Raw genomic sequence first — 24,569 nt, forward strand, 5'->3', positions numbered from 1 at the left:
CTCCTTTCTCCTAATGTCCTCCATGTTATTCCTTATGTTCCACAAATAAGTGTAACTATATGGTAATTTACTTTCTCTGCTTGACTTATTTCACTTAGCATAATCTCCTCCAGTCCCATCCATGTTGATGCAAAAGTTGGGTATTCATCCTTTCTGATGGCTGAGTAATATTCCATTGTATATATGGACCACATTTTCTTTATCCATTCATTCATCTGTTGAAGGGCATCTTGGCTCTTTCCACAGTTTGGCTATTGCGAACATTGCCACTATGAACATTGGGGTGCATATGGCCCTTCTTTTCACTACATCTGTGTCTTTGGGGTAAATCACCAGTAGTGCAATTGCTGGGTCATAGGGTAGCTCTATTTTTAAATTTTTGAGGCACCTCCACACTGTTTTCCAAAGTGGCTGTACCAACTTGCATTCCCACCAACAGTGTAAGAGGGTTCCCCTTTCTCCACAACCTTTCCAACATTTGTTGTTTCTTGTCTTGTCAAGTTTTGCCATTCTAACTGGTGTAAGGTGATATCTCAATGTGGTTTTGATTTGGATTTCCCTGATGGCTAATGATGATGAACATTTTTTCATGTGTCTGTTAGCCATTTGTATGTCTTCTTCAGAGAAGTGTCTTTTCATATCTTCTGCCCACTTTTTGACTTGATTATTTGTTTTTTGGGTGTTGAGTTTGAGAAGTTCTTTATAGATCTTGGATACCAGCCCTTTATCTGTCGGGTCATTTGCAAATATCTTCTCCCATTCTGTGGGTTGTCTGTTTTGTTGACTGTTTCCTTGGCTGTGCAGAAGCTTTTTATCCTGATGAAGTCCCAAAAGTTCATTTTTGCTTTTGTTTCATTAGCTTTTGGAGATGTATCTTGAAAGAAGTTGCTGTGGCCGATGTCAAAGAAGTTACTGCCTGTGTTCTCCTCTAGGATTTTGATGGATTCCTGTCTCACATTGAGGTCTTTCATCCATTTTGAGTTTATCTTTGTGTATGGTGTAAGAGAATGTTCGAGTTTCATTCTTCTGCATGTGGTTGTCCAATTTTCCAGCACCATTTATTGAAGAGACTGTCTTTTTTCCATTGCATGTTTTTTCCTGCTTTGTCAAAGATTATTTGACCATAGAGTTGAGGGTCCATATCTGGGTTCTCTATTCTGTTCCATTGGTCTGTATGTCTGTTTTTGTGACAGTACTATGCTGTCTTGGTGATCACTGCTTTGTAATATAGCTTGAAATCGGGCAACGTGATGCCCCCAGCTTTGTTTTTCTTTTTCAACATTTCCTTGGCAATTCGGGGTCTTTTCTGATTCCATACAAATTTTAGGATGGTTTGTTCAAGCACTTTGAAAAATGTCATTGGAATTTTGATCGGGATGGCATTGAACGTATAGATTGCTCTGGGTAGCATAGACATTTTAACAATGTTTATTCTTCTGATCCATGAGCATGGAATATTTTTCCATCTTTTTGTGTCTTCTTCAATTTCTTTCATGAGTGTTTTGTAGTTCCTAGAGTATAGATCCTTTACCTCTTTGGTTAGGTTTATTCCGAGGTATCTTATGGTTTTTGGTGCTATTGTAAATGAAATCGTTTCTCTAATTTCTCTTTCTACAGTTGCGTTGTTAGTGTATAAGGAAGCTACTGATTTCTGTGCATTGATTTTGTATCCTGCCACATTGCTGAATTGCTGTATGACTTCTAGTAATTTGGGGGTGGAGTCTTTTGGGTTTTCCATGTAAAGTATCATGTCATCTACAAAAAGAGAGAGTTTGACTTCTTCTTTGTCAATTTGAATACCTTTTACTTCTTTTTGTTGTCTGATTGCTAGGACTTCTAGTACTATGTTGAACAATAGTGGTGAGAGTGGGCATCCTTGACGTGTTCCTGATCTTAAGGGAAAGGCTCTCAGCTTTTCCCCATTGAGGATGATATTCGCTGTGGGTTTATCATAGATGGATTTTATGAACTTGAGGAATGGTCCCTCTGTCCCTATACTCTGAAGAGTTTTAATCAGCAAAGGATGTTGTATTTTGTCAAATGCTTTTTCTGTATCAATTGAGAAGACCTATGGTTCTTCTCCTTCCTCTTATTAATGTGTTCTATTACAATGATTGATTTGCGAATGTTGAATCACCCTTGCATCCCGGGGATAAATCCCACTTGGTCATGGTGGATGATCCTTTTAATGTATTGTTGGATCCTATTAGCTAGGATTTTGTTGAAGATTTTGGAGTCCATATTCATCAGGGATATTGGTCTGAAATTCTGCTTTTTGATGGGGTCTTTGCCTGGTTTGGGGATTAAGGTAATGCTGGCCTCATAGGATGAGTTTGGAAGTTTTCCTTGTTTCTATTTTTTGAAACAGCTTCAGTAGAATAGGTATTATTTCTTCTTTGAATGTTTGGTAGAATTCCCCAGGGAATCCATCATGCCCTGGACTCTTGTTTTTGATCATTGCTTCAATCTCATTATTGGTTATTGGCCTATTCAGGTTGTCAATTTCCTCGTTTCAGTCTTGGCAGCTTATAGGTTTCCAGGAAGGCGTCCATTTCATTCAGATTGCTCAGTTTATGGGCATATAGTTGTTAATAATTTATAATAATTGTTTCTATTTCCTTGGTGTTAGTCGTGATCTCTCCCCTTTCATTCATAATTTTATTAATTTGGGTCCTTTCTCTTCTCTTTCGGATAAGTCTGGCCAGTGGTTTATTGATCTTATTAATTCTTTCATAGAATCAACTTCTAGTTTCGTTGATCTGATCTATGTTTCTGGTTTCTAATTCATTGATCTCTGCTCTAATCTTAATTATTTCTCTTCTAATGTGTGGCTTAGGTGTCATTTGTTGCTTTTTCTCTAGTTCTTTAAGGTGTAAAGTTAGTTGGTGATTTCGGGATTTTTCTATTTTTTTGAGTGAGGCTTGGATGGCTGTGTATTTCCCCCTTAGGACCGCCTTTGCAGTATCCCACAGGTTTTGGACCGATGTGTTTTCATTCTCATTGATTTCCTCGAATTGTTTAAGTTCTTCTTTGATTTCTTGGTTGACCCAAACACTCTTGAGTAGAGCAGTCTTTAGCTTCCAAGTGTGAATTTCTGCCAAATTTTTTCTTGTGATTGAGTTCCAGTTTTAAAGCATTCTGGTCTGAGAATAAGCAGGGAATAATCTCAATCTTTGGGTATCGGTTGAGACCTGATTTGTGACCCAGCATGTGGTCTATTCTGGAGAAAGTTCCATGTGCACTCAAGAAGAATGAGTATTCCATTGTTTTAGGGTGGAATGTTCTGTAAATGTCTATGAGGTCCATCTGGTCCAGTGTATCATTCAAAGCTCTTGTTTCCTTGTTGATTTTCTGCTTAGATGATCTGTCCATTGCTGAGAGTGGAGTATTGAGGTCTCCTACAATTAACGTATTGTTATCAATATGACTCTTTATTTTGGTTAACAGTTGGCTTATGTAGATGGCTGCTCCCATGTTGGGGGTGTAAATATTTACAACTGTTAGATCTTCTTGTTGGATAGACCCTTTAAGAATGATATAGTGTCCTTCTGTGTCTCTTATTACAGACTTTAGTTTAAAATCTAATTTGTCTGATATAAGAATTGCTACCCCAGCTTTCTTTTGAGGTCGCTGGTTTGGAAGATGGCTCTCCATCCCTTCACTTTCAATCTGGATATACTTTTAGGTTCAAAATGAGTCTCTTGTAGATAGCATATGGATGGGTCCTGTCTTTTTATCCAATCTGCAACCCTGTGCTGTTTTGTGGGAGCAATTAGGCCATTCACGTTGAGAGTGATTATTGAGAGATATGAATTAATTGTCATCATGTTGCCTGTGAAGACGTTGTTTTTATAGATTGTCCCTGTAAATTTCTGTTGTCTATCACTCTTGGGGTCTTTCTCCTTCTATAGAACCCCCCTTAATATTTCTTGCAGGGCCGGCTTAGCGGTCACAAATTCTTTCAGTTTCTGCCAGTCTTGGAATCTCTGCATCTCTCCATCCATTCTAAATGACAGCCTTGACTGATAAAGTATTCTTGGCTGCATGTTCTTCTCATTTAGTACCCTGAATATGTCTTGCCAGGCCTTTCTGGCTTGCCAGGTCTCTGTGGATAGGTCTGATGTTAGTCTGATGTTCCTCCCTCTGTATGTAAGGAATCTCTTCCCCCTAACTGCCCTTAAGATGGTTTCTTTGGTTCTAAGATTTGTGAGTTTTATTAGTACAGGCTGGGGCATTGGCCTGTTTTCCTTGATCTTGGGAGGGGTCCTCTCTGCCTCTAGGACACGAATGTTTGTTTCATTCCCCAGATTAGGGAAGTTCTCAGCTACGATTTCCTCAAATACATCTTCTAGTCCTCTCTCTCTCTCCACTCTCTCCAGCATTCCAATAATTCTGACATTGGAACACTTCATGGTGTCACTTATTTCTCTGATTCTATTTTCATGGATTCTGAATTGTTTTTTCCTGGGCTCCTCTTTTCCCTTTTTATCTATTAAATTGTCTTCCAGGTCACTTAATTCATGTCTCACTAACCCTAGCTGTTAGATTATCTAGATTAGATTGGATCTCACTGATAGCATTTTTAAGTTCTGCCAATTCAGCTTTCATTTCTGCCTTTAGAGACTCTTTGTTGCCATTAATTGATTTCTCCATTCTAGCTATTGTCTTCACAATTGCTAGCCTGAATTCCATCTCTGACATCTTGGTTATATCTGCATCCATTTGTAAATCTGCTGCATAAGTCATAATCTCTGGGTCTTTCTATTTTAGGGGTTCCTCCTCCTAGTCATTCTGTTGATGGGTGTTTGAGGGAATGTATAGAGTCCAAATTATTGACCAGAACCCAAGCAAGATGCACCTGTTTTCTAGGACCTTAGGGTTGCTGGCCTCTTGTTCTCCCAGCCTGTCTTCTGGGGGAGGGGCCTGTCACGCTGTTACTCAGGCAACCCTGTTTGGGCAAAGTTGCCCTGCCCCCCTGTGGTGGGGGATGGGCTCAGTGGGAACCAGTTTTTTGGGGCTTTTGTTTTCTGGTGGCTTTCCCTCGTGGCTTTCTGTGTCTCTTCAGAGCAGAAGAGACCATTTCCAACTCTCTGCCTCAGAGCAGAGAGATCACAGCCTGTTCTTCAGTGAGGTCTCCAGGTCACTCTATCTCTGTTTCTGTCTGTGCTGCTATAAACTGCAGTGTCCTGGGTTGTGCGCCCCTCCACAGCGCTCCCAGTCCTGCTCCAGGTCGGGCATGTCTCTGCCCTTTGTGCTTCTAAAACCACCAGCCACTCCAAGTTTGCATGTGTGACCCCGCCGCTCTGGGTTTCTGTCCCAGGGGCTGCCCTAAAGTCCTTTCCCCATCGCTACAGGTCTGCGAGTCTGTGCCCTGTCTCCAGCACACAAGGCTATTGCTCACCAGTGGTGTAGGATCCCCAGGGCCAGGCTCCCTCCTGCTGCCATTTCCTCCAATATCTGCCTGCAGAATCATGGCTCTGTACCTTGAAACCAATCACCCAGGATATTCTGTTTGTAGAGATCCAGATCTATTTTCTTACACCTCAGGCTGATTTCATGGGTGCTCAGAATGGTCTGGTAGATATCCAGCTCAATTATGGGGACCAGTTGGAATAAGGTCCCCTACTCCTCTGCCATCTTTTCTCTCTCTGTCCTTATAATTTTTAGAATCAAGTTGTCCATATTTTTCAGTATTATACTTCTAGTGATTATTCTAGAAAATTTAAAATGTATTTCTTTTAGCTCATGATCTTTCTGTGATCTCAACATAGAGTATTCACCAAAACCTCTCCTATCTGGCTGAGCCAGATATCTACCTTCTTCCAAGCACTGTGACTTTTTGAAATCTTTGTCCAACTTTCAGCCTCCTAGAAGCTGTTCTCTGATAGGCCTCCTGGAATCTTTCCTTGCACACATATAGCTCAACACTCAGCTAAAGTACCATAGAGAATTTCCATGAAGCTCTTGGGGGTTCCATCTCTGCTATTCCTTTATTTCTGGTACCCTGACCATGCTGTCCCCCAAATCTCAGCCACTTTAGTATTCCTGAACTCTCATCTTGGTTTCTTCTGCCCACCAAACTGCTACTCTTTGAAAAGTGTCAGGGAAAAGGTAGAAATCACCTCATGTGAGTCCCTTCCCTCAAAGTTGGTAGCATTGTGTTGATTTCTGTCCAACTTCTTATTATATATATATTTTTATCCAGTTTTATGGTTGCTTATAGCAGCAGGATAGGTTCAATTCCAGCTATTTTATCATGGCCTGAACAGGAAGTCCTGATTTAGGTATTAAAGAGATTGTTTTGGCTTCTTTCTGGAGAAAAGACTGGGGTTGCTGGTGCCAGGAAAGAATCAGTGAGATAAGTAAGGTAATTTTTGCAGCAATCCAGGTGAGATTTGATAGTGGCTTGTCCAGCGTGTTAGCAATGATGTGGTGAGAAGTGGTCAAATTTGGAATATATTTTGAAGGTAAAGATGGCAGGATTTTCTGATGGATGAAGAGTGTGAGAAAAATAATGGGGTCCATGATGGCACAAAGGATTTTAGCCTCTGGAACTGGAAGAAAAAGGTTTCCATTTATTGAGATGGGAAGACTGCAAGAGTTGGAGATTTGAGAGATAGCTAGTAGACATGTAAGAGTCAAATGGACAGTTGTATATATGGCTCAGGAGTTCAAGAGAGAGAAGAAAGACTAGTGACATAAATTTGAGAGACACGAGATACAGACTGTATTTAGTTATGAGACTAGATACAATCACCCAGGAAGCAAGCAGAGATAGAAAATAAAACAAGTTTAAGATTAAGTCTTGATAAAACACTTATTAATAACTTAATCATAGCTTTATAAGCTTAATTTAATTTAGTAAAAGTCATTTTATAGGCAGCCTAATGGGGAATGGTGATAGGAAGAGCCCTATATATTGAGAATCCATTAACTTTTATGTAAATTTAGGCACTACATGCTAATCTGGTGTTTTAACAAATTATTCCCTGGTTCTAGGTCTCCATACATGCATGAGAATACAATCAGAATGTAGTTCTAATATATTTATAGGACATTTTTTGTAGAAATTGTTTTGTGAATCACAGGGATACACACATGAAACTTATGTTTACTGATGCCAGGGGCATATAAAATGACAGTAGGAATTAAGAGACTTCATGAAGTTCCCTTCAGACCAATTTTTATAAAGAGCTGCCACACTAGTCATAGGCACAGTTTGGTTTTTCTGAATATTAAGACATTTTCTCTTTTGGAAGAGCATATTATGGCTCAGCTCAATTGTATTTTTAAAAACAATGCATAATGTGAGAAATGTTATTTTAATAATTTGAAAAGCTAAACTTTAGCCTTTTAACTTATGAAATCAATAAATATGTAGTTCCCTGCATATTTCAGAGTATAACTTCTTCCATTCTTTGTTCTGTCTTTTATTTCTGTCTCTTAAGAGACAGTAATCTAAAACCATAGCCAAAAGCCTGACACAGCCCATAATAAAAATGACTTGATTTTTTTCCTCAAACATATTATCTGACTTTCCTCTAATGATAATGGGATGGATATCAGACCAAACACTTTAACTGGGCCCATGAAGTAAAAACTTTTAGTGACCACCCCATGCTCTGTATTATCACAGACCAATTATTAGAGGTGATCTGGTAGAAGGGACAAGGTGAACACATCAGAGCCAAGAACATGTAGGAAAAACTTGGTGTAATACTGAAGAGTTTTCAAAACTGTAAACCACACTGAAAAATGCTTATGAGTCAGAATATGAGAACAACACCAAAGATATTAGTCAAGTAGGAAGTGGTCATCTTAATGGTGCAACAATGCTAAGAGAAATTAGGAAGTTTAAAGTTATAGCAACTGTGGTTATATAAGAGAATGTTCATATTCTTAAAAATATACACTGAAATATACAGAGGTAAAGGGGCTTGATGTAGGCAGTTTACTCTCAAATGGTTCAAAAAATAATTTTAGACATGTGTGTAAATAAATATATACAGACAGAGAGGGAGAAAGGAAAAGGAAGTGAGAGAGAGAAATCTATAATTGATATACAGGGATCAATTTGATTGATCCCTTCCTCTCCACTACACAAACTTAAGTTTAGCACATGATTCTTTTGGGAACACAAGCAGAACATGATTAGCTATGTGCTGAAAAAGTGGATTGCAGGACCGTACAGGCACTCTACTGCAGATACCATCCGAGATAAGCTGAACTGTGTCCTCTAAAAATTCATATGCTGAAGCCTTAAACCCTATTGCCTCAAAGTGGGGTTATATTTGGAGACTGGTTCTTTCAAGAAATGATTAAGTTAAAATGAGGTTATTAGGGTGGGCCTTAATATAATACAACTGTTGTCTTTATAAGAAAAGGAAATTGGAACATAGTTATAGAGGGAGAGAATGTGAAGATACAGAAAAAAGACATCTAAAAGCCAAGGAGAGAGGCCTCAGAAGAAAAGCTACCTTGATATTGGACTTCTAGCCACTGGAACAGTGAGAAAATAAATTTCTGCTGTTTAAGCCTCTCAGTCTATGGTGCTTTGTTATGGCAGCCCTAGCAAACTAATATGCCACCATTTTCTCTTCCTTCCTCACCTTAGTCAGTCAACTAAATAAATGTATGGAACATCTGCCATAAACAAGATACTGTACTGGGCACAGAGGGAAATAGAGAAACATACAAGATAAAAAGAAATATAAGACATAGATTTGCTCTCAAGAAGGTGCCATTCCAAGGGGACTTCTGGGGAAGATGGCAGAGTAGGAAAACCCTAAGCTCACCTTGTCCCATGGATACAACTAGATAACACTCACATCAACCCAGAAAACAACCTGAAGTCTGGCAGAATAAACTCCACAACTACATGTAGTGAAGAGGCCACATTAAAGAGGGTAGGAAGGGCAGAGATATGGTCAGAAACTAAATGGACTCGAGGGACTGTCCTCAGGAGGGAGGGACACTGTGGGAACAGAGAGGGAAGAGAAACAAACCCCCACACTGGAGATCCCACATGGGGAAGATGAATCTTTTGGCTTTGAAAACCAGAGGAGCTGAATCTCATGAGTTCTTACAACCAATGGGACTTAAAACCTGGAATTCTGAAAAATTAGTGCCTCAGCTCTGGGAAAGCCAGTAGGCTAGAGGAAACTGAGTCCCTGTCCCTAAAGAGACAACGCCACAAACAGCCTGTGGAGATAAAGCCATAGAAGCAGCAGTCTGAAAAGTGCCTGGGGCATATGGGAAGGAGAGTTATTTACTAATCTCAGAGCATGTCCCAGAGGGACAGAAATCCCTAGAGAACTCCTCTGGGAACGAAGGATCTGACAGATGCCTTTCCCTGCCTTGCTGCCCAGCATAAACACACAGACACCTGCAGGACTTTCTACCTAAGTAGCTAGCACTGCTGCCTCACACCCCTGTGTTGTGCTTCTGCCAATCCACCCCTCCAGACAGCCTGCCTCAGTCCAGGTATTGCAGGGCCCCTCCCACAGAGGAATGGAGACTGGCAAAGCTTGCTAGCATTGCTGCACCTCTCCTATCCCCATGCTTGGGTGGATCTGCCCTCTCCAATACTCTCTTGGCCAAAGCCCATACAGGGCAGTGCCACAGCCTGGCAGTGTGCAAGCAGCCCCTACAGTGGCCAGCACCATTCCAAAGTGACTCCTGCCCTGGAGAGAGGGAAAGATAAACACATACACAAGTCAGACAGAGGCCCCAGCAGGAGGCTGGAGGCAGACAACTGGTCTGACTGCAGGCCCTGTCTACCACTGAAAGCTTCTCAGGGGACAACACAGTGAAATTGCCCTGCAGTTTGGTGTTACTACATCTCTGGCAAATGCCTGGTCTGACTCAACTCAAGCCCAAGTTGTCCCCAGTCTTGCTCAATCATACCACAAGGACCAAATAGTGTCCACAACAGGCAAAGAGGGCCATTTGCACATGAATGGACTGAAGGAAAAAGCAGCCAATTACAACAGCAGGGTGTAGGCATCACACATAGGAGATACCCCCAAAGTGCCAGGTTCTGGTGAACAGGGGCTACATGGCAAGGTACTATATAACCTCTTCTTTATAAGGCCATTACTTTTAAGTGTAGGAGATGTAACTGTCTTTCCTAACACAGAGAAACAGAAACAGAGAGTCAGACAATATGAGGAGACAGAGGAATATGTCACAAATGAAAGAACAGGACAAAATCACAGCAAGAGACTAAGTGAAATGGGATAAGTAGTATGCCTGATAGAGAATTTAAAGTAATGGTCATAAAGATACTCACTGGACTTAAGAAAAGAGTGGATGACATCAGTGAGACCCTTAGCAATGAGATAAAAAAAAAAAAGAACCAATCAGAGAGGAAGAACATAATAAATGAAATTAAAAATACACTAGATGTAATAAGTAGTAAGCTAGACAAAGTAGAAGAATGAATCAGTGACCTGGAGAACAGTAATGGAAAGTAATCAAGCTGAGCAGGTGAGAGAAAAAAATATGCAAAATGAGAATAGATTTAGGAACTCAGTGACACCATCAAGTGTAATAACATTCATATTACAGGGATCCCAGAAGGAGAAGAGAAAGAAAAGGGAGCAGAAAAAAATTTTAAAAGATTTTTTAAAAAAATGTATTTATTTGACAGAGAGAGGAGAAGAGAGAGGGGGAGAGCACAAGCAGGGGGAGCAGCAGAGGGAGAGGGAGAAGCAGGCTCCTCACTGAGCATGGAGCAGGACGTGGGGCTCGATCCCAGGACTCTGAGATCAAGACCTGAGCTGAAGGCAAATGCTTAACTGACTGATCCACCCAGGGGTCCCAGGAGCAGACAATTTATTTGAAGAAATAATAGCTAAAAAATTCCTGAATCTAGGGATGGAAACAGAAATCCAGATCCAGGAGGCACAGAGATCCCCCAACAAAATCAACCCAAGGAGGTCCACACCACAACACATAGTAATTAAGATGGCAAAAAAAATAGTGATAAAGAGAGAATTTTAAAAGCAGCAAGAGAAAAAAAGCAGTTACATATAAGGGAACCCATTAAGGCTATCAGATGATTTTTCTGCAGAAACTTTGCCAGACAGAAGGGAGTGGAATGATATATTCAAGTGCTAAAAGGAAAAAAAAAACAAAAAAACAACAGCATCTTTTTGTGTCTTCTTCAATTTCTTTCATAAGTGTTCTGTAATTTCTACCTTTACCTCTTTCGTTAGGTTTATTCCTAGGTATCTTATGGTTTTTTGTGCTATTGTAAATGGAATCAATTCCTTAATTTCTCTTTCTTCAGTCACATTGTTAGTGTATAGAAATGCAACTAATTTCTATGCATTGATTTTGTATCCTGCCACATTGCTGAATTGCTGTATGAATTCTAGTAATTTGGGGGTGGAGTCTTTCAGGTTTTCCACATAAAGTATCATGTCATCTGCAAAGAGAGAGAATTTGACTTCTTCTTTGCCAATTTGAATGCCTTTTATTTCTTTTTGTTGTCTGATTGCTGAAGCTAGGACTTCTAATACTATGTTGACTAATAGTGGTGAGAGTGGGCATCCCTGTCGTGTTCCTGACCTTAAGGGAAAAGCTCTCAGTTTTTCCCCATTGAGAATGATATTTGCTGTAGGTTTTTCATAGATTGCTTTTATGATATTGAGGTATGTTTCCTCTATCCCTATAGTTTTAATCAAGAAAGATGCTGTATTTTGTCAAATGCTTTTTCTGCATCAATTGAGATGATCATATGGTTCTTTTCTCTTCTTTTGTTAATGTGATCTATCGTGTTGATTGATTTGTGAATGTTGAACCACCTTGCATCCCAGGAATAAATCCCACTTAGTTGTAGTGAAGAATCCTTTTAATGTACTGTTGCATACTATTGGCTAGGATCTTATTGAGTATTTTGGCATCCATGTTCATCAGGGATATTGGTTTGTAATTCTCCTTTTTGGTGGGGTCTTTGTCGGTTTTGGGATCAGGGTAATCCTGGTATCATAGAATGAGTTTGGAAGTTTTCCTTCCATTTCTATTTTCTGTGAATGTTCCTCAAGACATTAAAAATAGAGCTACCCTATTTTTAATGTATTGACCCAGCAATTACACTACTAGGTATTTACCCCAAAGATACAGATGTAGTGAAAAGAAGGGGCACATGCACCCCAATGTTCATAGCAACAATGTCCACAATAGCCAAATTGTGGAAGGAGTTGAGATGTTCTTCAACAGATGAATGGATAAAGAAAATGTGGTTCATATATACAGTAGAATATTACTCAGCCATCAGAAAGGATGAATACCTACCATTTGCATCAACATGGATGGAACTGGAGGGGATTATGCTAAGTAAAACAAGTCAAGCAGAGAAAGACAATTATCGTATGGTTTCATTCATATGTGGAATATAAAGTATAGTGCAGAGGATCATAGGGGAAGGGAGGGAAAACTGAATGGGAAGAAATCAGAGAGGGAGACAAACCATGAGAGACTCTGGACTCTGGGAAACAAACTGAGGTTACAGAAGGGAGGGGGGTGGGGGATGGGTTAACTGGGTAATGGGTATTAAGGAAAGCACATGTTGTAATGAATACTGGGTGTTATTTGCAACAAATGAATTGTTGAACACTACATCAAAAACTAATGATGTACTATATGTTGGCTAATTGAACATAATAATAATAAAAAAAATCTGCAGCCAAGAATACTCTATCCATCAAGGCTATCATTCAGAATAGAAGGAGAAATAAACAATTCCCAAACAAAAGTTAAAGGAATTCATAACCACTAAACTCTACGAGAAATGTTAAAGGGAACTCTTTGAGTAAAAAGGAAAGACCATACTCAATAGTAAGGAAAGTAGGAAGCACAAAAGCAGTAAAAATAAATATATCTGTAAAAATTAATCAAGGGGCTCACAATACAAAAGGGTGTGATGTAAGATGCCATATACCTAAAATGTGGGGAGGATAGGAGTAAAGGATGGGTTCAAGCTTAAGTGACCATCAACTTAATATAAACTGCTATATACAGAAGATGTTATATATAAACCAAATGGTAATCACGAATCAAAACCAGTAAAAGATGCAAAAAATAAAGAGAAAGGAATCCAAGTATATCACTAAAGAAAGTCAACAAACCATGAGAGAAGAGACCAAGAGAAGAAAGGAATGGAGACAAACTACAAAACAACCATAAAACAAGTAACAAAATGGCAATAAATACACACTTATCAATAATTACTTTTGGGGTACCTGGCTGGCTCAGTCAGTAGAGCATGTGACTCTTGATCTCAGAGTCATGCCTTTAAGCCCCACTTTGGGTGTAGAAATTAATTAAACAAAACAAAACAAAACCCCAGGGAACTGGGAGGGAAGGTCCTTTTCTTAAAAAAAAGAAAAAATTACTTTGAATGTAAATGGACTAAACACTCCAACCAAAACACACAGGATGACAGAGTAGATAGAAAAACAAGACCCATATATGTGCTGCCTACAGGAGACTCACTTCAGACCTACAGACACATGCAGATTGAAAGTGAGGGGTTGGAGAAACATTTTTCATGCAAATGGACATCAAAGGAAAGCCAGAGTAGCAATACTTAAACTGAAAAAAAAAAAAATAGACTTCAAAACTAAGACTGTAACAAGAGACAGAGAAGGACACTATATAATAATAAAGGGGGCAATCCAATAAGAAGATATAACAATTGTAAATATTTATGCACCCAACATGGGTAGCCAAATTAGCAAACATAAAGGAAGTATTTGATAGTAATACAATAATGTAGGGGAACTTAACACTCCACTTACTTCAATGGACAGATCATCCAAAAGGAGAATCAACAATGAAACAGTGGCTTTGAATGATTCAATGGACCAGATGGACCTAGCAGATATATTTAGAACATTCCATCTTAAAACAACAGAATACACATTCTTTTCAAGTGCACATGGAACATTCTCCAGAATAGATCACATGTTAGGTCACAAAACAAGTTTCAACAAATTCAAAAAGATTGAAGTTATAAGATGGAAAGTCTTTTCCAACTACAACACTGAAACTAGAAATTAACTATAAGAAAAAATTGGGAACGACCACAAATACATGAAGGTTAAATAACATGCTACTAAACAATGAATGGGTCAACTAAGATCAAAGAGGAAATCAAACACATGGAGACAAATGAAAATGAAAACACAATGGTCCAAAATCTTTGGGATGTAGCAAAAGCTGTTCTAAGAGGGAAGTTTATAGTGATACAGGCTTACCTCAAGAAGCAAGAAAAATCTCAAATAAACAACCTAACCTTACACCTAAAGGAGCTAAAAAAAAAAAAGAAAAAACAAAATCCAAAACCTGTAGAAGGACGGAACTAATAAACATTAGAACAGAAATAAAGGAATTAAAACTTAAAAACGAGAGAATAGATCAAAGAAATCAGGAATTGTTTCTTTTAAAGATCAACAAAACTAATAAACTTTAGCCAGACTCATCAAAAAGAAAAAAAAAGATTCAAACACACTTAGAAGTGAAGGAAGAGAAATAACAACCAATACCACAGAAATACAAAGAACTATAAGAGAATGATATGAAAAAATTATATGCCAACAAATTGGACAACTAGAAGAAATTGATAAATTCCTAGAAATATATAACCTCACAAAACTAAATCAGGAAGAAATAAAAAATTTGAATGGACCGATTGCCAGCAATGAAATTGAATAAAAAAAACTCCAAACAAACAAAAGTCCAGGGCCAGATGGTTTCACAAGTGAAATCTAGCAAATATTTAAAGAAGAGTTAATACCTATTCTCAAACTATTCCAAAAAAAAAAAGAAGAGAAAGAAAAGCTTCCAAATTCATTCTATGAGGCCAGCATTACCCTGATACCAAAACCAGATAAGAATACCACAAAAAAGAGAACTACAGGCCAATATCCCTGATGAACATAGATGCAAAAATCCTCAACAAAATATTAGAAAACAGAATCCAAAAATACATCAAAAAAATCATTCACCACAATTAAGCGGGATTTATTCCTGGGATGTAAGAGTGGTTTAATAATTGCAAATCAATCAACATGATACATCACATCAATAAAAGAAAGGATAAAAATCATACAATCATTCAATAGATGCAGAAAAACATTTGACAAAGTACCACATCCATTCATGATAAAAACCTTCAACAAGGTAGGTTTAGAGGAAACATACCTCAACATAGTAAAGACCATATATGAAAAACCCATAACTAACATCACACTCAATGGTGAAAAGCAGAGTTTTCCCTCTAAGATCAGGAACAAGACAAGGATGTCCACTCTCACCACTGGTATTCATATATTATTGGAAGTCCCAGCTACAGCAACCAGACAAGAAAAAGAAATAAAGGACATCCAAATTGGTAAAGAAGAAGTAAAACTGTCACTATGTGCAGATGACATGATACACTATGTATAAAACCCTAAAGACTCCATCAAAAAACTGCTAGAACTGATAAATGAATTCAGTAAGGTTGCAGACACAAAATGAAATACAGAAATCCATTGCATTTCTACACATTAGTAATGAAGCAGCACAAAGAGAAATTAAGAAAACAATCCCATTTACAACTGCACCAAAAATAATAAAATACCTAGGAATGAACCTAAGCTTGGCCAAAAAATAGAAAACATTGAAAGAAATTGAAGATGACACAAACAAATGGAAAGATATTCCATGCTCATGGACTGGAAGAATAAATATCATTAAAATGTTCATACCTCCCAAGAAATCTACAGATTTAATGCAATCCTTATCAAAATACCAACAGCATTTTTCACAGAATTAGAGCAAATAATCCTAAAATTTGAATGGAACCACAAAAAACCCTAACTAGACAAAGAAATCTCAAAAAGAACAAAACTGGAGGTATCACAATTCCAGATTTTAAAATATACTACTGGGGCACCTGAGTGGCTCAGTCGTTAGGCATCTGCCTTCAGCTCAGGTCATGATCCCAGAGTCTTGGGATCAAGCCCTGCATCAGGCTCCCTGCTCAGCGGGAAGGCTGCTTCTCCCTCTCCCACTTCCCCTGCTTGTGTTCCTTCTCTTGCTGTGTCTCTCTCTGTCAAAAAATAAGTAAAATCTTAAAAAAAAAGATATACTACAAAGCTGAAGTATTCAAAACAGCATGGTACTGGCACAAAAATAGACACATAGCCAACGAAACAGAATAGAAAGCCCCCAAATAAACCCATGGTTATATGGTCAATTAATCTTTGACAAAGGAGACAAGAATATGCAATGGGAAAAAGATCATCTCTTCAACAAATGGTGCTGGGAAAACTGGACAGCTACACATAAAAGAATGAAGCTGGACCAGTTTTTCACATCATACACAATAGTAAGCTCATAATGGACTGCAGACCTAAATATGAGACCAGACACCATAAAAATCCTAGAAGAGAGCACAGGCAGTAATTTCTCTGACATCAACTATAGCAATATTTTTTAGGTATGTCTCCTGAGGCAAGGGAAACAAAACAAAAAATAAACTATTGGGACTACATCAGAATAAAAAGGTTATGTACAGCAAAGGAAACAATCAACAAAACTAAAAGGGAACCTACTGAATGAGAGAAGAAATTTACAAATGACATATCTGATAAAGGATTAGTATCCAAAATATATAAAGAACTTATACAACTCAACACACAAAGCCCCAAATAATCCAATTTAAAAATAGGCAGAAGAAATAAACAGACATTTCTCCAAAGGAGACATCCAGATGCCCAGCAGACACATGAAAAGATGCTCATCACTCATCATCAGGGAAATGCAAATCAAAACCACAATGACATATCACCTCACATCTGTCATAATGGCAAAAATCAAAAACACAAGAAACAAGAAGTGTTAGTGAGGATGTGGAGAAAAAGGAACCCTCGTGCACTGTTGGTGAGAATGTAAACTGCAGCCACTGGGGAAGACAGTATGGAGGTTCCTCAAAAAATTAAAAATAGAATTACTATATGATTCAGTAATTCCTACTATTGAGTATTTACCCAAAGAATACAAAAACACAAATTCAAAAGGATATGAACCCTTATGTTTATGGCAGCATTATTTACAGTAACCAAACTATGGAAGCAGTCCAAGTGTCCATGGATTGATGAATGGATAAAGAAGATGTGGGATATATATATATATATATATATATGAGTTATTCGGCCACAAAAAATACTGAAATCTTGTCATTTGCAACAACATGGATAGAGCTAGAGAGTTAAATGAAATAAATCAGTCAGAGAAAGACAAATACCACATGATTTTACTCATATGTGGAATTTAAGAAACAAAACAAACAAGAAAAGAAAAAAAGAGAGAGAGAGAGAGAAACAAATTAAGGAACAGACTCTTAACTATAGAGAACAAACAGATGGTTACCAGAGGGGGAGGTGGGTGGAAGGAAGGGTGAAATAGGTGAGGCGGATTAAGAGTACACTTATCATGATGAGCACTGAGTTATGTATAGAATTGTTGAATCACTATATTGTACACCTGGAACTAATATAACACTGTCTGTTAACTATACTGGAATTAAAAGAAAAAAATAAAATTAAAAAAATAGAAAACAAAAAAAGATATATTTGCAGAGAGAGAGAGAGAGAGAGAGAGAGAGAGAAGCCAGGATACAGATCATTTGCAATTTATGGAGAAAATAAAAATATAGAATCCCTAAGCTCTTCCCCCAGCCCTGAAATTATAGTTCTTCAGACACACTGCCATCATAGGGAAGCATGGAGGTAGACTGGGCAAATTTAAAGCATGCTAAATAATTAAATAACATAGTCAAGCTAAAGAACAAACAAAAAAGACGTCATTTCAGTGAGGGACGTAAGTCATACATACATTTAACAGTCTGTGGGGAAGTAGACATTTAAACTGAGAATTCCAACGTAATTAGATAAGTGTTATAATCAGGCCATACATAATTAAGTGCCAGATATTCATTTTTTTTAAAGGATTTTATTTATTTATTTGACAGAGAGAGACACAGTGAGAGAGGGAACATGAGCAGAGGGGGTGGGAGAGGGAGAAGCAGGATTCCTGAGGAGCAGGGAGCCCGATGCGGGGCTTGATCCCAGGACCCTGGGACCATGACCTGAGCCTAAGGCAGACGCTTAACGACTGAGCCACCCAGGCGCCCCAACAGGAATATCTTTTTAATGCTAACAATATATAGCCATATTTGCTCACTTCATTTATTCATCCACCACTTCAACAAATATTTAATGAGTACCAATTTAAGTGTCCAGCACTGTTCTAGATGCTAAGGATATAACAGTGAATAAAAAAGGGGCCTATATTACGGAGGTATATATATATATATATATATATATATATATATATATATATATATGTATATATATATCCATATACATATATATGTATATGCACATATACACATATTATAGACATTTTATATACACATTATATATATATATATATAACATTTTATCAGGTGGTAACAAATGCTATGGGAAAAATATAAAGTAGCTTAGGGGTACAGAGGGAGACAGGGTGAAATAGGTATGATTTGAGGTTAGATGATCAGCAAGGGCCTTTTTAATAATGTGGTATTTGAGCAAAGACCTGTGGATTTACGGGAAAATCAAGTATGTATTATGTTCTAACTCCTGTGTAGGATCAGAGTACCCAAGGAAGAACCCACAGTCTGTGGGGAAGTAGACATTTAAACTGAGAATTCCAACATAATTAGATAAGTGTAATAATCAGGCCATACATAATTAAGTGCCAGATATTCACAGCTAGTACTCAATATTTGCTGAATGAATGAATGAATGAATGTTAGAAATAGTGAATAAAATAGGAGTGCAGAGGAAGGAAGGAAATACTTTTGAGTAGGGTAGTAGAACCTGAGTTCTGCCCACCCTGGGAGTTCCATGAGTCCCTTTTATAGGCAGCTGTGAGGTGATGGGAGAAAGTGAAGATAGGTCAAGCAAGTGGGGCTCTGAGCCCTCTACCTGCATTTCAACAAGACATTTTATCTGCTTTACCTATTTGGTGCCCATGGAAGATTATGTCTGAGCAAAGAGAACTGCAACTTGTAAAGTACATACTTTGTCAGAGCACTGAAAGATAGAGTTTTTTTTTTATTCTTTTTTTTTAATTCTTATGTTAATCCCCATACATTACATCATTAGTTTTAGATGAAGTGTTCCATGATTCATTGTTTGTGCACAACACCCAGTGCTCCATGCAGAATGTGCCCTCCTCAATACCCACCACCAGGCTAACCCATCCTCCCACCCCCCTCCCCTCTAGAACCCTCAGTTTGTTTTTCAGAGTCCATCGTCTCTCATGGTTCGTCTACCCCTCCGATTTCCCCCACTTCATTCTTCCCCTCCCGCTACCTTCTTCTTCTTCTTCTTTTTTTTTTTTCTTAACATATATTGCATTATTTGTTTCAGAGGTACAGATCTGAGATTCAACAGTCTTGCAAAATTCACAGTGCTTACCAGAGCACACACCCTCCCCAGTGTCCATCACCCAGTCACCCCATCCCTCCCACCCCACCCCCCACTCCAACAACACTCAGTTTGTTTCCTGCGATTAAGAATTCCTCATATCAGTGAGATCATATGATACATGTCTTTCTCTGTTTGACTTATTTCACTCAACATAATACCCTCCAGTTCCATCCACGTCGTTGCAAATGGCAAGATCTCATTCCTTTTGATGGCTGCATAATATTCCATTGTATATATATACCACATCTTCTTTATCCAGTCATCTGTCGATGGACATCTTGGCTCTTTCCACAGTTTGGCTATTGTGGACATTGCTGCTATAAACATCGGGGTGCACGTAGCCCTTCGGATCCCTACTTTTGTATCTTTGGGGTAAATACCCAGTAGTGCAATTGCTGGATCATACGGTAGCTCTATTTTCAACTTTTTGAGGAACCTCCATACAGTTTTCCAGAGTGGCTGCACCAGCTTGAATGAGAAATCAGGTGCTGGGGGAGATAACAGCATTCTGATGTTGCAATGCAAGGTGGGGGCCATTCACATGACTTACCATTTAACCAAAGCAGAACCTAAAAAGAGCAAGGTTTTAGGAAGGGTAATAGCAGAAAAGAGTTAAACTGCACCTTGTTTACCTGTCTAAAACCTCACAAACCCAACAAGTCCTGACCACAATTTAGGGTTGGAAGAGCCTAGGTGAATTTTAAGGTTAACTTGCTTTTCTGCCATAAGCCATTAAGACTTCTATTAGGGTTGCAGGGGATGTAAATTATTGAAGGTCTGTAAACACTCCTTCCATAATTTTCCATTTTATTTTATTTTTTATAGTTAACTGATCTTTTAAATTAAACTTTTTTATTTGGAAATTTAATTCTTTTTATTGCAAATTTCTGGTAAAGGAAAGAACATGGAAACTGATCATCATTTAAACTTAGGTTATAAGAGAACTCTGTAGCTCAGTGGCTTGCAACCTCAGCAGTCTTTGAATCACCTGGGGGCCTTTGATACCTACTGATGCCTGGGTCCCACCTCCCAGAGGTTCTGGCTTAACTGGTCTAGGGGGCAGCCCTGGCATCAGTAGCTTTTTGACCTCCCCAAGTGATTCCAACATGTTGATACACTGTATCCTATAAAAGTTTTATGGACAAAATAGAAGGCATGATAATACATTCAAATTATGATGTAAAAATGGGATTCTATGTCATTTTTTAAAAAATGTTTTATTTATTTATTTGAGAGAAAGAGAGAGAGAGAGAGCATGCATGAGCAGGGGGAGGGGCAGAAGGAGAGGGAGAAGCAGATTCCCTGCTGAGCAGGAAGCCCCATGTGGGACTTGATCCCAGGACCCTGAGATCATGACCTGAGCTGAAGGCAGATGCTTAACCAGCTGAGCCACCCAGGCACCCCAGGATCCTATGTCATTTTTAAATGCTCTGAACATTTAATCACTGTTAAGACATTAATCATTCAGTATTATTAATGGTATCAAAATTCATACTTTTGTATGGATAGAGAATCTAATTTAATTTAATTTTAATTCCACTGTAGTTAACATACAGTGCTGTATTAGTTTCAGGTATACAATATAGTGATCCAATAATTCCATACATTACTCAGTGCTCATCAAAACATGTGTACTCCTAATCTCCTTCAACATTTCACCCATCTTCCCACCTACCTCCCCTCTGGTAACCATCTGTTCTTTATAGTTAAGAGTCTGTTCCTTAGTTTGTCTCTCTCTTTTTTCCCCTTTGCTCATTTGTTTTGTTTCTTGAATTCCACATATGAGGGGAATCATATAGTATTTGTCTTTCTCTGATTGGTTCATTTTGCTTAGCATTATATTCTCTAGGTCCATTCATATTGTTGCAAATGGCAAGATTTCATTCCTTTTTTATGGTTGAATAATATTCCATTGTGTATATGCATACCACATCTTTATCCATTCATCAATCGATGGACACTTGGGTTGCTTCCATAGTTTGGCTACTGTAAATAATGCTGCAATAAATATAAGGGTACATATATCCTTTTGAATTTGTGTTTTTGTATTCTTTGGGTAAATACCCAATAGTAGGAATTACTGGATCATATGGTAACTCTATTTTTAATTTTTTGAGGAACCTCCATAGAGGGTTCCTTTTTCTCTACATCCTCACCAACACCTGTTGTTTCTTGGGTTTTTTATTTTAGCCAAAAGTAGACACATAGATCAATGGAACAGAGTAGAAAGGCCAGAAATAAACCCATGATTATGTGGTCAATTAATCTTGAACAAAGGAGGCAAGAATATGCAATGAGAAAATGACAGTCTCTTCAACAAATGGTGTTGGGAAATGGGAAAAGTAGACAGCTACATGCAAAAGAATGAAACTGGACCACTTTCTTACACCATACACAAAATAAATTCAAAATGGATTAAGGACCTACATGTGAGACTGAAACCATAAAAATTTTAGAAGAGATCCCAGGCGGTAATTTCTCTGACATTGATTGTAGCAACATCCTTTTAGACAGAACTTTTCATGTTAAAGGAAAATAGCTTGTTTTACAAAATAGGAAAAAGGGGCCAAAAGGGAAGTTGATTGTGGACAATGTTAGTGTATGAATTCTGAGAAACCTGGAATGAACCCATTATCCAAGCAATCACAGTTTACACTTACATATTCCTTTAGTTTTATTTTATCAGTGCATTTTTAGATTCTGTTAAATATCTTTTTTACTATAGGGTCTGCAAGAGAGAAGATGCCACAAAACTCTTAACAGGTAGTCATTAACAAATCTTGAGTCACTTGTGCTCATGTGATTGGTCTACTTTTCAGATATATCAGTATCCAACCATATTTGGATCAAATCCTTTGGCTAAATGTGGACTTCTGGAAGTCAGATCAGAGTATCTTTTGCCTGCCTATCTTCCCATTTAATAAAAAAAAAATAGGCAGGATGAACATTAACTAACACTAACCAGTGCCCTCATAGTTCCTGAGAGCACAAAGCCATGTAGCAGGAGGGAAATCTATTATGTCACTATGAACAGAATGGTGTCTATTACCCAGGATAGAACTCTGAGATATGTATGCTCCCTTAGTTAGAATGAATACTGTTTAGTGATTGATTCAAATCCTTTACAGACACAAAATTTTTCTCCTATAAAGAGAACACAACCACATACAAATTACAGCTTGTGTTGACTTAGCATTGTACTACCCAAGACTAATGAATATGTGGCAAACAAACAAACAAACAAACAAACAAAAAACCCAAAACAAACTTTTGCTATCAATGAAACATGTACCTTCACTTTCCCTATGAGTTCTGGTCATTCTTACCTGAGTTGGGTGGTAGGATCTTGCATGACATATATTGCTGGGATGGACATTCATTCCTAGACTATTCAAACCCTGTTTTCTCTTGGTCTGCAAAAAATGAGAGTTGATAATAGAATTCTAGGTAGCCTTGGAAATGGTGAGTAATTCAAAGAAGTACACTGTGAAATATACCAGCTCCATGGACACTGCTTGTCAAAGATTAGGTTTACATACTGCAGCAGTGTGTTACAGTGGCCTTGAAATACTGTGGAGAAAAGTCACAGAGAAAGTCAAAGGTGGGCAGGTACATCTAACCTACCTGGGGTGTTTTTCCATATGGATTTTAGTTTTAGGATAAATTGAGGAAGCAACTCTGGCTAGAAGCAATTTCAGATGGAGGAATATTTACTCACAAAGAGAGCTTCAGATGCATGATGATTAGATTAATCTGATTGAAGTCATTTGTTTTACAGAGAAGGAAATTGAGGTGCAGAAAGATTAAGTGGCTTACACAAGATCACATAGTCTCATAGAGACCAGGGAAGAAGTAAAAATCAATGTGTCTCCATGACCAATGTTTCTGTATGCTTTACTATAGTGCTCATTTGAAATCCTTTCTCTGTAGCTTTACTGAGGAATCCCCAAATAGATATATGTAAAAATACTATTTATTTTATTTGTAGGCCATGATGTAATACATTTTACTTGATAAACAAGACTAGTGATCATTCTTCCAGGACCACTTTGAAAACCTGAGATGGTCTCTTTGTAACTTAGATCTATTCTATGTTTGAGTCTTATGTTTTAGAAACACATAGAAAAATAAAAATGCTTATTTGCAAGGGATGTGTCCAAAAACATCTGTGATATAGAGAATTTCTTATCTTAACCAGAAAAACTTCCACGTGAGAATCTAGCATAGTCATGCAGCTGTGTCTTTATCATCTAATGTCTTTGCTCACCCAGTACAGCACTCCAGAGAACTTTATCACCAACTTGCTATGTGATCTTGCCTAAGTCAGAAGATATCTTTATGCTTCATTTCTTCGCATATATAAAATTGGACACCACGTAGAGTAACAGAATGGAGAAGTTAATATAGTTTTTGAGAATGACAGAAACTAATCTATGCGTTTGTGACTACAGTCTTCATAATTTAGGATATAAACTACCTAATCCAACCATATTTAAGACTACTTTAAAAAACTAGAGTAGCTCTCCCAGCTTAATCCTTGAATGCTCCATCTATAGGTACATTCCACGTATAGTTCCAATTCCTTTCCTTTTTTCTTCTCTTGCTCACAGATTGTTACATCCTTTGTTAAGGCAATGCATTACAAAGGAATGGTCATTCAGGAAGCTTTGTTTCAATAGACCCAATAATAGGCAGCCAAGTGTCCCTCATCTCTTCCTTTACCTCCTAGAGTTCCTCTTATTTTAGGGAGACTCGCTGAATGCTGCCCTACAGGGTAAAGCAGAAAGAGCACCAGTGCCACCACCTGGATGCAGGGAGAATGAGGCACCACATAGAAAAGAGAAGTCACTGCATGTCCAAGGGTGAGCAAGCTATCTTGCTTGATTCTTTGCCCTTTTCATTTTCTTGTTGCAATATCGTTTTCTATTTTTCTTCACTTCTTTGCACCATTCCGACACATATTTGTTGATGCTTTCTCAGTTTCACCACCACACTGATTTAGGAAAAGGTCCAGGGAATGGTAAGGGCCCTATCTTA

General features: G+C 38.1%; 1 long non-coding RNA gene across 1 annotated transcript in view; it reads right to left on the reverse strand.

The window, feature by feature from the left end:
- The window catches only part of LOC118006260, a 285,798-nt gene that overhangs the window by 79,235 nt on the left and 181,994 nt on the right, over positions 1 to 24,569 (reverse strand). The window contains exon 5 of the long non-coding RNA XR_004678029.1: positions 22,859 to 22,945. This is a non-coding gene — a long non-coding RNA (uncharacterized LOC118006260). The remainder of the gene's footprint in view (positions 1 to 22,858; positions 22,946 to 24,569) is intronic.

Source organism: Mirounga leonina, unplaced genomic scaffold (genome assembly GCF_011800145.1).
Source record: "Mirounga leonina isolate KUSES-001 unplaced genomic scaffold, KU_Mleo_1.0 Mir_95, whole genome shotgun sequence".
In the NCBI taxonomy this organism is placed as follows: Eukaryota; Metazoa; Chordata; class Mammalia; order Carnivora; family Phocidae; genus Mirounga; species Mirounga leonina.